General features: G+C 41.0%; 1 protein-coding gene across 7 annotated transcripts in view; it reads left to right on the top strand.

The window, feature by feature from the left end:
• STARD13 (StAR related lipid transfer domain containing 13) overlaps window positions 1–12,690 on the top strand; it is a 252,688-nt gene that overhangs the window by 137,716 nt on the left and 102,282 nt on the right. Inside the window, exon 2 of one of the 7 annotated variants that reach the window (XM_032294851.1) lies at window positions 6,885–7,144. The exons of 5 other annotated variants lie outside the window; for them this stretch is intronic. The gene's annotated coding sequence lies outside the window, so the exon portion shown is untranslated. Of the gene's footprint in view, window positions 1–6,884; window positions 7,149–12,690 lie in introns of all 7 variants that reach the window. One more of the 7 variants, XM_032294852.1, reaches the window with a different exon arrangement.

Below are 12,690 nucleotides of genomic sequence, written 5' to 3'. Positions count from 1 at the left end.
ATAAAGCTGTTAGAGAGGTTCAGGAGGACAGGCGAGCCACCCGAAAAGGCATGCTTCTGACGCTGTTCTAGAGCGTTGCTGCCTCCTTGGTCTGGTCCCCTGACACCACACTTTTGACAACAATAGTCACTCGGATTCCACTGAGCCAGTTTGTTATTGGCTTTCTTATTTGTTTACTTGAAAATCTCCCAGACATATTGTTCAATGAACAAAATAAGTCTGAGAGTAATACCTATATTATGATTCTGTTTCAGTGAAAAAGAATTCTTATGGGTGTGTCACATGGGTACATATGTACAAGTATATTTAGACATGTGTATATTTTATATAAGATATGCATATGAATATGTGGCACGTGCACACACGCGCGTGCGTGCACACACACACACACACACACACATACAGCTCTCTGTATCCCTGGGTTCCAAATCTGTAGCTTCAACCATGAATTGAAAATATGTATTTTAAAAATTGTGTCTATATTGAACATGTGTGGACATTTTTCCTTGTCTTTATTCCCTCAACAATACACAGTAGAACAGCCGTTTCCATAGCATTTGCATTGTATTAGGTATTATAAGTCATTTAATGATGATTTAAGGTATACAGGAGGATGCATGTAGGTTAAATGCAAATACGATCCCACCTTATATCAGGGACTTGAGAATCTGTGGATTTTGATATCTGTGGGGATTCTGGAACCAATCCCCCTTGGTGTCTGTGGGGGATTGCTTCCAGGATCCCCACAGATATCAAAATCCACATATATAACAAGTTTGTTCCATATGCATAACAAGTTTGGAAGGATACACACCAAACTGTTAATAGTGACTACTTCCAAGGAAGCAAGTGAAATTAGAAGTTGGGAATAAAAACGGGCGTTTACTTTTTTAGGCTATGCTTCTGCATTGTTTAAATACTTTCAATGAGCATTAGTTGGTATCATTAAAATATTTTTAAGAAAATATTTGAAATAATATTTCTATTTTAATATTTTTCATGTTTTATGTAATATTTTTATTTTAAAATAATATATTAAAGGTTTTTATTAGCTACTAGAATGTGTTAGATTTTTTATTTCATTTTGTGAAGATAAAAATAATTTACTATAAATAAATGATCCTGTCCTATTCAATAACTATTTTTTCATATTTATAGTGATATTCATAGCATAGTGCAAATAATGCATAGTACATTTCCAGTGGGTGTTTGTTTTCTCATTCCTTTATGTCAAGAAATTGGTCAATTTCTTAGTATCCAAGATCTAAACCAAAATATATGACCAAAAGAAACATATTCGTTCTAGGCAAAGCAAGCTTTGGAACTCTTACTGATTTTCTTAAATGTCCTCTGGGTCCCATGCCCCACGCTGTCTTTATTAGTGAACTAAAGAATCAAATTAGCCATGCACTACTCTTCATTTCTTTTCGGTAGGTAATTGTAGCTAAAGAAAAAGTTTTAATTCAAAAGATCAGCAAAACCTCACAACAGAATCATATTGATTACCAAATGTAGAACCAAATTGTGTCCGATCTCCAGATGTCGATTAATAAGCAAACACACACATCAGTTCTGTGCACTGGGTGGGGGCTTGTGGAAGTCTTAGCTCTTCACTTTCCTTTCAGATGCTTCAACCACAGTCTTATCTTACCTGAAAGGTTCGCCTGAGGCTTGTGGCAAACACCAAGATTGGAAAAGCCGATTCTGTCGCTCCTGCAGGCAGCATTGGGCAAGCAGAGCCCTCCAGAGCTTCTGGTTGGACATGGGGTCACTTAGGGACTTAGGCTAGGGCGTTATCCAGAGAAACAGATAAAGGTGTTCCCGGATTTTTACACTGAAATACTTTTAGCCAGTCCATATTTCTCGAATATCTTAATTCCACCATGCACAGTAGTCAAAGGTCGCAATTTCCACCAATCAAAACCCGTTTCTGACATTCTGAATGCTAACGGGAGGTTGTTGATGGAGAAATGGTAACAGCAGGGCTTGAAATGGCAGATTCTGAAGTGAAGGTGCTCTCTTTAGAATGCCAGCTAAACTGTTTGTCTCCCAGACTGAATGGTTGGTTAGATACTAGCAGCATCTGCGGGATAGCTTACCCTAAGTATTAAATAACACACGTGATATCGCACCCTATTTGCTCAAGTATTTCAAATTGCAGGCATTAATACCAGTAGCAGTTCTTACAGAGAATTCTCAATTTTTTGATTTGTGGTTAATCAGAGTCAATCTTTTAAGTGTAGTCATAATCACCTATTTTTTAAATCACTTGTGGTTTATTCCATTCTAACTATGGAATGATGGCATATATTGAATAATTATGCCAAGCTCTGTAGCAAGCATTTTACATACATTAACCCACCAAATCTGTACAACAACTTTAAGATGTGTATCATTATTATCTATTCAGCAATGAGAGACTGCAAGCAACTTGTTCAAATTCACACAGCTTATACTGTCAGAGCCAAGATTAGAATTCAGGCATTTGGGACATTAAGTGCAGTTTTCTATTGCATTATAAAGGGAGCATCCATGAAGTCATACCACCCTCACTGGCTGAGAAATACTGTGTTCTTTATTTACCTTGCCTGAATTTGCAAATTGTCTGCAGCCTGTTACATTGTAAGTGCTCCTCCCTTGATGTGCAGTAAATATTCTGCTTCCTCAGTATGCTCAGTGTGCTCTCCTCTCTGCAGAGCTGATGTTTAACAGTCAGACCTGGCTCTTTGCAAAAAAGAAAATGAAGTCCCCAAGGAGCCATACTCATTGCCTCTAGGATCCTTCCTACCTTACCCCTTCAAAGAACACTGTGGCTGTTGTTGACCCCAGCATTTGCTGTTGAAGCTGCACACCCACTCTGTGCATGAAGCTGGACTCTGCTTCTTTTTTTCCCCTTTTTCTTTCCTTTTCTTTTCTTTCTTTTCTTTTTTCTTTTTCTTTTTTTTCTTTTTTTTTTGACAAGATCTTGCTCTGTCACTGGGTTGGAGTGCAGTGGCACAATCACAGCTCACAGCCACTTCCACCTCCCAGGCTCAAGTAATCCTTCCACCTCAGCCTCCCCAATAGCTAAAACTCCAGGTACATGCCAGCCATCACACCTGGCTAATTTTTAAATTTTTTGTAGAGAAAAGGTGTCTTTATGTTTCCTAGGCTGGTCTCGAACTCCTGGGCTCAAGTGTTCCTCCCACCTCAGCCTCCCAAAGTGCTGGGAGTACAGGCGTGAGCCACCACAGCTGATCTTGGACTCTGCTTCTTGTATATGGTGATTCAAGAGGCCCTGTCATTGAAAAGAAAGGGAATGATGACTGAATACCAGTCCCTCACTTAAGCATGGCAAGACTGAGGACCAGCAGATCCGTCTGTGCTCAGTGTATGAACTCGAGCTGTACTTATACCTAGATATTGCTTGGAATGGTTAATTGGCATCTTAGGCCCTGGAATTTGGGGACAAAAAAGAGAGGCAAGAGAGAAGATTTAGACATCATGCTTTTTGCTTTGCCATCTGGCATAATTCTTAAAGGCATTTTTAGGTCCCCAATATGGGTAGTGTTGCTGTTTGTTCCTTTTCAGTGCTGATTGGCTTAGGCATACAGGTTCTGGGCTTTTGACTATGAAATTGATCAAGGCTGGATGAGGCAGATTGCTGGCACCTTTGAGTCAGTGGTTGTGGGCAGAGACACCATATGCATTTGAGTAGGTTGGACACTGCACAGCTCTAGGTTGTCCTGGTCCTAGGGAACACAAGTGCCAATACGGGGTACCACACAAGTCCTGAGGTCCCCACCCATGCTCATTCCACTCCCCAATATTTTTCTTCCTTTCCCATAAATCGAATCCCTGTTTCAAACTTCTCCTCTAGACATATTCCCTGACCACTAGCAATCTGGTGTCTGTCACCAACATGCTACAACAGTTGTCTTGTAGCTGCGTATGTATTTTAAACGGCTGCAAAAATATTTCACTATGTGGCTGTACCATATTGTATTTGTAAGTTCCCTATTGCTGAGCACTGAGGTAATTTGCAATCTTTTGCCATGACAAATGCTGAAATTTAAACTTGAATGTGAGTGTACACCTGTCCGCAGATACCTTCAGAAAACATTCCTCAAGATGGGATTTCCTAAGACAGCTCTCCCTCGACTCATGTGTCTTTCTAGTTGCCTCTAGCACTCTTCCTGTTTTCAATCCTGTCCTCCTAGTTCAGCCGTCATGACTTCTTACTGAAGTCATTGCCATAGCCACCTGAGTGGAGCCATCTGCCTATGCTTCCCTTTAGAATCCATCCTCAACACGGTTTCTAGATCTCACTGCTCAGATTGTGTTACACTAAAACCCCCAAGGGTTCACAATCACTGCCTGAGCTGGTATGAACTCCCTATACCCTCTCCCAGCATCCAAAGCCATCCCATATATGGTTCTGCCCCATCTTTGGTGACTCATTTGTTTGATTTCCCCCACGTATTCCCTGTGCTTCAGCAGTGCCAGAAGTTTCCTGAGTTCCTGAGCCTGCCTTGCCTCCTGCTTCTGTGGGTGCTTTAAAGCTCACTCCCTACTCAGAGAGTCCTTCCCTGTCCAGGGTCCTCCGTCGTCTCTGCCTGTGCACCCTCATGCCACCACCCCACCATGTTTTCTAGATTCTTCCACTTCCCAACCTAGACTCCTTCCACCTCCCACTGTCCTCATATCCTGCTTTAGGTTATAATTTCATTTCATGTACCCTTGCAGACCACCTGCTCCAGAGAGAGTTGGCAGCATGCATCCTCTGAGGTGGCTAGCACGGAATGTCTTGCACATTTTAGAAGTTTTTTTCTTTTTTTAAGGATTTATTAGATAAGATCTTTGCAGTTGGCAAATTCTCGTACCCAAAATTGGCATAATCCCTTGGCTTGAGGAGAAGAGATCGCACACCTGAAACTATTATGAAAGTCGTGAATTTCCCAATATATTTAGTCAAGAGCACAGAAGCTCATTGGCAGTGAGGTGCCAGGCAGGGTAGGAGCAGGAGCAGCCCATATGTCATCTGCCTTTCCTGGGTGGGGCAGGGTCACAGATCGCTGTCACACAGCCTGCATCGAGCAGGTCCTGCTGGATTAAAAAGCTGACTTCTTGCCAACTGCAGCAAGCAAGGACTTGCAACACCGCTTGGGAAGAATTTATCCTAACAATCCATGTGCTTTCGTCAAAGGGATGTTTACAAACGTCCTGGTTCTTGACTCAAGCTGATGGTCATAGAATGATGGATGAATACCCATGGTATTTCTATGTGTATTCCAGAGTACAGCCACATAGTGACAAGAGAATTCTGGAGTTGCGGGGTGAGTGTAGAAAGCTGGACGAAATCAGGGGTCCCTGAACAAAATCTCTCTTGTTACTTTTCAGTGACTCAGAAAGCCTCTCTCTCTCCAAATCCCTCTAAGATTGAGACACACAGGTACTCTCAACCTTCAAGTATCTGATTTTACAACTTCAAACACAGGCTTCTCACAATACGCTATACTCCCTCTCTTAGAGTGAGTACCTCTCATCCAGTTCAAGGTCTCATTCGTTCACTTATTTGACAGACACCAATTGTGTGGTGTTCTTGCCCTTAAGGAGCTCCCTGACTAATGGCAGATGCCAGTTCTGGTTCTATTGAGTGAGCGTGGAAGAACTGAGGTATCAAACTTTTACTACTCAGTCCCTTTCTGTCCTGTCCTTACCCTGTATTCTCCCTCACTGTGGAGTTCAAACCTTCGGATGAGCGACTGTTCTCCTCAGCATGCACTGGATGCTCTGCACCTTATTCCTGGAATCCTTTTATCTTTAGCTCTCCTTATCACAGGCTGTAGTAGTTTGGTATCATCCTCTGCCAGATTAAACATGTATATTTATTTAATAGTCTCTCTGTTGCGGAAAAGAACAATACAAATGTTGCATAATAACAACAAAGTCTTTTATCATCTTCATTTGATCTGCTGTCATCTGTGATGTCTCCAGAGCATACCCTGTGCCTTTCATGTTCAAGGACACTGCCGAGAAATAAAACTGAGACTCGAATCCAGATCCTCTGACTCTGAATCCTAGTACTGTGTTCCAGTCTTTAGCCTGAGTTTAGTAACACTCACTTATGCTATTTGTAGTAAATGTGTGGCCTCCACTCACTGCTAAGGTGGAATCACTGTTGACTGTGCAGAATATGAAAGTCTACAATGCATTGCGTGTCCTGCTCCCTTGCAGAGCAGACTGATTCTTCCATGGTCACCTGTTCCACCCTTTTTGGTAGCAGTTAACGGAGAGAAGCAATCGCCTCTCGCCCAGAACCTGAAACACGTTCCTTACATTTCCTGATTCACCAAGCTCCTTGCAAGTGTAAATACCACTAAATCCTGTTGGCGACTGAGGGTATAATGTCATCCGAGTGTGAAGGATGACCTGAGTTTTTTAAGGATACAGAATTATATGTGCACTACTTTTGTTATGTCCTATTTTGGCATTTTCGCCTTTTCAGCTTTCTCCCTGGAATTGGTTTGCACAATTTTAACAGATTAAAAATTATTTGGTCAAAGGTGTGTGTGTGCGCGTGTGTGTGTGTGTGTGTGTGTGTGTGCGTGTGTGTGTTTCAGTCATGGACGTCTTCTTTTGAGTCTTATTAGGCATGGAAAAACCTAAGCTTGGTTTAAAACACTTTCTCCCTTCCTGTGAAGTTTTAGGCTAACTTAAAATGGGATGTGTTATATAAGGAAGGCACCTGACGCTGGCAGTGGGGGGCCTAGGAGAAGGAGCGCCCCCCTTGGTTTGCGATAGACTGGCAGCGTTTCCTCTGGTATGTGCCAGAGCGGCAGAGCCAGTTTTAAAAAGAGGATTTATAGGAAATCCAGCTGTGAGTTTTCATTTTTTTCTCTTAGAGCTGGAGGCGGGGCCAAAACCAACCTCAAACCAGGCACACCATTGATCAGGCTAGAATGATGTGGACCAGCCTTACAGACAACAGCCAAGCACAGAGGAAATATTAGCTGGCAGAGATAACGAAGAGAAAACACTCGGTGACAGATGCACCATCTGTCAGTTTCTGAGGAGCAGTTTTCAAGAAAGCTGAAAATGAATTGAAGAAGAGAAGGGTTTTGTTTCAAAGGTACAGCACAGCCTAAGGACATTTTTAGACAAAGTAAGTTTGTGTTCCATAGAAAAAGAGGTCGTGGTGGTGGGAAAGACAACAGTTACTTCCTGTTTAGACTGTGAGTTTTGTCATTGATATAAAAAGTTTTCTTTGGAGTTGATTGGATATATAGAACATTCTCTTAACAAGCACTTGATTTAAAATTAAAAAGCAGTGACTGTCATTTTGGCTATTCACTCTGGAAACATTTGAAAGTTATAGTTAGATTTATTTTACTTTTATTTAATCTCAGAGAGAATTGTTTTATCTCAGACTACAGATATAGATAAGGCCTTCCTTCCTTCCTTCTTTCCTTCCTTCCTTGCTTCTCTATTTATAACAACGGGCAAAATTATTTGTATCTTTCCTCAAAGGCAGTTTATTAAGAAAGTGACCCACCTTTCAGATTGATGAGGTTGGCAGTAAATACTTCAGATTAGGATGCTTAATTTTATGCGCTTTGTTACTTAAATAACTATGAATATGACCTGGACTTCCTACGAGCCTTCCAAATAATGTTATTGGTGTTGACATTGTTTTTAAAGGAAGCTGCTTCTGGATCGTCTGTTGTTTAGCTTTCTCAAAAAAGTCTGTTACCCCCTTTAGGAACATAAGCTACCATAAGAAACAATCCTGCTATTTATGTTTAATACATTTTCCGCCGGCTTCATTTTCAAAGTTGGACTTGGGCTTTTCATAATTGTATGTTACATCTAAGTGGTTTGTGTTTGATGTCATATGCCGCGTGTTTTATTAGGCCAGGATTTGTCTGATTCCAAAGGGATCTAAAGCAGTGATTGAGAAAGATGGGATTCTATGAACAACAGCAGAAAGTTTTCAGGGGGTTCACAGGAGCACCTTTATTGGAAAAAGTCAATTACCTTACCATTTACACAGGCAGAAAGGGACTTATTTTGCATCTGCGTTAGGAGGCTGTCTAGTCCAAACCAGAAGTGGAAGCTTCTGGCCGTAAACTCGGAAAAGCAGAAACCACTCAGTGTTATGGCCCAATATGGATGCAGAGCTCTGGAGCATGTGTGGGAAAGTGGCCACAGGCCAATGTCTGGGATCATTTATCTTCCGGTAGAGCCCAGAGGACAACTGTTTTGTGCATTTTGCAGAAATCCTTGCTGATTGATTTCATTTACATAGAGCTGGTGCAGAGACTGATGGTGAGGACAACTCTAAATGGGGGAGAAATATTGATCTATTTCTGCTTTTCCTGACATCCTGGTCTCATTAGTGTTCTTAGCACCTTTGAATGAGATTATGCCGTTACTGACAACCATATGGTTTCTATGGGATTCTTTCCACGCATCTTGTAAGAAATGCCACATTTATGTCTTTTCTTATTGGGGAAATCGGAAACCGAAAGTTGAAGATTTTGTCGTACTGTCTTTTCAGTAGCTTAGCTTGCTTCCTACGATCTAAATGTGAAAAATGAGAGGAAGGAAATATCAGCAGACAGAGTTCTTTGTACGTCAGTGCAACCTATGTAGTCATTTAGTGATGTGTGCCTGACACTCATTGTGAAATACGGGAACATACTGTTGTGGATGTGTAGATTCCTATCTGCATGTGAATGAATCATCCATGCCAACCAGTGTGCTCTGCGTGAGCTAAACTCACATGTGCTGACACGTGCTGACATGTGACAAGGTAGCATCCAGACCTATTTTTCTAATGTGTAAAATAATTTTGCCAACTTCTGACAGTACCCATGGCAGACCTTATGGAGACGTTTTTAATTGATTTCAAGGACAAAGGTATCAGTCAGAAGCCTTGGATTTCAGACACTACCCTTATGCTGCCTAATTTTGTGACCTTGAGGAAGATAATTAACCTTTTGATAAATCTGCTTCACTGCTTACAAATATAGCAAATAAGTATAGCCATCTTTGTCTCCCACAGATATTTCAAATGTCAGTAAGATATTTATAATGCATCTTGTGCTATTAGCTTTTGATACGTATGCTGTTAATGAAATTGCCTCCACTCTCTTAGGCAGAACTTCTGCATTACACTGAAATAGCTAAAAACTTTAGCCTTTTAAAGTTAAAACAAAATTAAAAATAAAATTCTATAATCTTATGTTGTAGTATTTTGTTTATAGGAGGCTACTCTTGAAGGTACTAGCATTTATTTTTTTCTCTTTGTGGAATAATTATTTGCCTTTCTCATCAAGATTCTCAGTATTATGTAAGACTATTCATTTTCTCAAACATGTTGAAGTTTTAAAAATTGCATTAAAATTGGTGTGATGCGGCTTTGATTTAGTATGGTTGAATGTACATAATTTTTAAACTTCCTAATGTAAAGAAAATGGATGACAGTGCAAATTAAGGTACCTAATATTTTCTCACATTTTATAGATACATAGATATACCATAAAAATAAATATATGCTAATCTTCATACACACACACACACACACACACACACACACACACTTCATCTTTCAAAATAATCCAATGAAAGTGATAGCATAACAGCATACAAAATATTAAAAGATAGGAGTGATTAGTGTGTTTTCATTTTAAATCCTTTTCATTTTATGTGATGAACGTGATTACAGCTTAGTGTAGTGCAAAGGACATCAGAAGCCAGACCTGCCAATCTCAGGTGCCAGTACAGAAATTCTAAGGGCCACCACTCACCCTGTTGTGTGAACACAGCTGCAATGTGGGAATGAAAATGTGTGTCTTACCACATGAGGTGGTTGGGAGGGGCATATGACAGAATCTGCATGAAAATGCTTTGAAAATTATCAGGCCATTTTAAGTCACTAATTGAACTTCAACAACCTCTTTGTTCTTGGACTATTCCTTTCTTCCCTTTCTTAATAAATTCTGCCCATCGTTCAAAGGCTTGTCTTAGATCTTTTTTGATCTCCTCAAAGTGTGATTTTTTGGAGCTCCCAGAGTCCCTCTCCGAAAAAGGAAGAGAATTTTGCCACCCATGTCCCTCCTAGCCCACCCACCAGATGACTTCATTATTACACCCCATGTTTTCACACCTCCACGCTCTGCCCGATTCTGTCCCTGCGCTTCACTAAGTGTCTTCTCTACCACTTGCCAACATCCTCCTCTTCCTCCAAAGCTACCTTAAACAGCACTTGTCTTTGGAACCTTCCCCAACACCATTTCTCCACAGAGCTAGAGTCTTCTTCATTCATGGTTCCCAACTTCTAATCAAGGCTGTATCTTACTCGACTTCATTCTTTACTTACACATCTTCCTTCCTCCCTAGGCTCCACAAAGACAGGCCAGGTGCCATGCTGCTTTGACTCCCTGGTGCTTGTTGGCGTTTATCATGTCTGGTTGGTGTTCAAGGAATATTTGTTGAATGAATGAGAAAGTCAGTCTTTCCATACCACTTCTTTGTGGGGTAGTGTCACTATACACCTTCTGGGACAGAACCCTGGTACCCATTTGTGTCTGAAATAAACTGGCCTTTATGGAATAACAGCATATAGACTGTTTTCAGCTGGGAACCTGAGATTCCAACAATGCAAAATCGTCCATCCAGTCACCAGTAGATTAACTATTAACCTATCAGTCCTATCTGAATCCTACTAATTATAGTTCGATAACTAAACATTAAAACTATCTCATCCAACTGTCTCTATTCCGAGAGAGCCTTGGTGTATCTGTGACTAGCTGTGCTTTAAAAAGAAAATCTGACCCTTCTTTTTGAAAGACAGTTTGGCAGCATTTATCAAGATCCAATAATTCTCCTAGGAAATTATCCTAATGAAATGGTTTGATAAAAGTGTAGACAAAACCTTCCGAACAAAGATGTTCAGCATGATATTATTCATAAATAATATAAAAATGGCAAATAAGTGACCAGCATCATTTTTATAATCAAACTAAAATTCTTAAGAATCTGAAGGTGGCCTCATAGATTATGTACTGATTATGTTGACCATAAGGTCTCCAATTTTAAGTTCTTGTCACAGAACCAAGGATATACTTGGAACAATCAAGTTGAGCAATTTCTTACCATGCTTCTAATTTTACTACTCTCTTCTAAATTTTAAAATTTAGAAAATGTTGAAAATAAGGTAACCTTTCAGCCAGAATTTGAAAATTCTTTGACAGAACAATAATCTTAGCATCAGAAGGGGCATAGAAGGCCTCCCTCAACCATTTTCATTCAAAAATTGACTACATGGAGAGCTGGAGATTCAAATTTGTTTAACTTTTCTCTTGAACTGAGGTTTAAAACAGTTAAAAAGAAAACTTGAGTCTATTTGTTCAAATACTAGGAAGAAAATGATGTAAATTGTGGAAGTTTTTTGGCAATCTCTCATTTAATCTCTTTTTACATGGACTAACTGGCAGAGGTAAAGCCATGTTATCGTAATAGTTTCTGCATGTTACATCGGGATAAACCACAGGAATGCCGGGAATTATCACTGACCAAACTAGGTTTGTGTAGTCAGTTGAACATGGGATTTCATGGGGCCATGCCACCAAGATGCACCATCTGTCACTCACATCTGTGTTCAATGCAGGAGAGTTTCTGTTTCCAATTCTTGGAATAATACTTAAAGTGCATCCCTACTAATAGTACCACCCACTGAAGCTCTCAGTATAGGGGCCAGAGCTAAGGATTGCTAGTGGGCAGGAACGTTTCCAGTTCATCCAAAGGTGCAGAGAAGCACATTGCTTCTTGAAGCATGTTTCTAAATGGTCCTGTTAGGATGTGTTCCACATGCAACAGAGAAAGTGGGTGCCAGTCCTCTGCTTCAGAGAGTTCACTGTTTAAAAGGTGAAGGAATGCCAAGTTCCAAAGTGAATAGAAACACAGTAATAAATATAAAAGTAAGTCCCCCAGTAGGGCAACAGCTAAGCACACATGCAACATCAGTGCCAGCAGGTTAGGGGTGGAAGGAGCAGGGGCAAGTGAAGTCCTGAGAAATTCACACTATAGGGAACATCAGTGTTAATCACCAGGAGAGCACCTTCAAGTGCCTTCGAAGTGCTTCGTGTTTGTGAAGCTTCGGAAGACTGAAGCAGCCTTCACAGGGTTGGCACAGTGGCTCCTGCCTTGCCAAGGGCTTCTACATACAGATGGTGGGCGGCACAGGGACGAATAGGTCATTTACCTGAGCTTGAGCTAAGCCGCGCTGGTTAGGGGAGCTAGATGTAAATGAGACAGCGAGCTGCTGGCTGAAGAAGGCTTTGCTATCCTCCAGCCCCAGGAAACCCTATGGGATGGCAGGGAAGGGCATGAGCTCTGTCAGCAGACCATAGGGCTAGAAGGGGGCAGGTGCAGTTACCTTCAGCCTCTGTGGGGCCTCCCCAAAGACCTTTATTCTGCACTCAGCAAAGGGCAAAAGGATCCTGTCTGAATTTTTTTGCTCATGGGCCCAGAATTCAAACATGCTCTACTGCCTCAGGAAAGATGATGCCTTAAAAGCTTCTTGGAATTATTGGTTCTCTACTCCCCAAAAGAAAACAATGATTTAGAACAGTCTTCTGAGAACTGCTGTTCTTTCCACATGTGCTTATTATCCCGCATGCTGGGCTGTTGGTACTGGGCCCGGCC

The sequence above is a fragment of the Sapajus apella genome, unplaced genomic scaffold (assembly GCF_009761245.1).
Source record: "Sapajus apella isolate SASKATOON/1434 unplaced genomic scaffold, GSC_monkey_1.0 scaffold32, whole genome shotgun sequence".
In the NCBI taxonomy this organism is placed as follows: domain Eukaryota; kingdom Metazoa; phylum Chordata; class Mammalia; order Primates; family Cebidae; genus Sapajus; species Sapajus apella.
Note: the sequence above shows the minus strand (reverse complement) of the source record. Positions and strands in the feature narration are given on the sequence as shown.